Source organism: Nanorana parkeri, unplaced genomic scaffold (genome assembly GCF_000935625.1).
Source record: "Nanorana parkeri isolate BGI_ZX_2015 unplaced genomic scaffold, ASM93562v1 scaffold593, whole genome shotgun sequence".
NCBI lineage: Eukaryota > Metazoa > Chordata > Amphibia > Anura > Dicroglossidae > Nanorana > Nanorana parkeri.
The window spans coordinates 929,787-931,075 of record NW_017306861.1 but is presented as its reverse complement, the minus strand read 5'-3'; positions in this window follow the sequence as shown (position 1 = coordinate 931,075).

Sequence of the window (1,289 nt, the reverse complement as noted above, 5' to 3'; positions counted from 1 at the left end):
CATCTCTTCAGTTTGGTCAGGTAAGATTTGAAAAGATAGAAGCCGATTGGTTGCTATGGGCAACTGCTCCAGTTTTGATAAATCCCCCCCCGTGTTCTGGGTAGGCACCCCGATGTCTCAAGGTGGCCTGGTGCAGATCTCAGATGGCCCGTGCGATACACAGGTCGGCCGTGCTACTCTCCGGGGGGGGCTTTGCGACTCTCTAGGGGGCTTTGCGACACACAGGTGGACCGTGCGACTCTCCAGGGGGCTTTGCGACACAGCTGGGCCCTGCGACGCTCAGGGCTGTCTGGCATAGGGTGTCTCAGTCACCAGGGGTCCGCAGACGTGCAGCACAATGTCAGGGAGCCGGAGGAGAAGCAGTCACAAATGCAGCTGCGGAGGTCCTCGGCAAGCGCCATCTCAGGCGGTCGCATCGGCCTGAAACCTTCCTCTGAGCTCCGGCCGCCACCTGTAAACAAGCACAGGCTGCCCGCAGCTCTGAGGAAGATCCGGTTTCAGGACGATGTGGCCACCTGAGATTGTGCTTGAAGAGGACCTCGGTAGCCGCATCTGTCAGAAAATGTAAAGTGCCGACACTGAGTGTCTTGTATCCGGGTGCCCGCTGGCTGGACATAGGACTCCAAAACCCAGACCGTCCAGGTGAAAACTGGACGGGTGGCTACCCTAAGCTGGAGGGCCGGAGTTGCCCAATCCCTGCAAAGGACACGGCAGGTGTCTCTGGATTTTTTTGGGGCCAGGCTTCAGAGAAGCGGCGCTCGGCCTGCACACATATAGAACTTTACCAACACCGAGGCCCCTTTATCTGCAGTTATAGAAAGGTGAACGGACCCTTTAACAAGGGAAGGCCGAAGCCAGATTTCTTGCCAGTTACAGCTCAACGACTTACAGCCAGCATCTGCAGCTCCTCTACTTACCTGGAGTTAGATTGACCTATGAACACCTGAGTCCTTCATGAGACTTATCATCAGGGATCACATTTGGGCTGTGTGCATGCCACATTTATAATATATTCATGTCAGAGGCCCTCATGGGTGGAATCAGTCTGGGAGGGTGTCAGCCGCTGCATTATCTGAGGAGACAGTCCTATTTACTGACAGCAACACCCCCACCACAGACAACCCCAACATGTGGCAGATAAGGGTGAGAAGACACCACCCCAAAAATCACAGTACACATCTCTCAACTCACAAATAAAGCAACGCAAAGCAGTTTCCGGTGTTTGAATAACCTACTTCCGGTGTTTAAGTTCCCGCCAACACAGAACTGAGGCGCTGCCCACTTCCAAG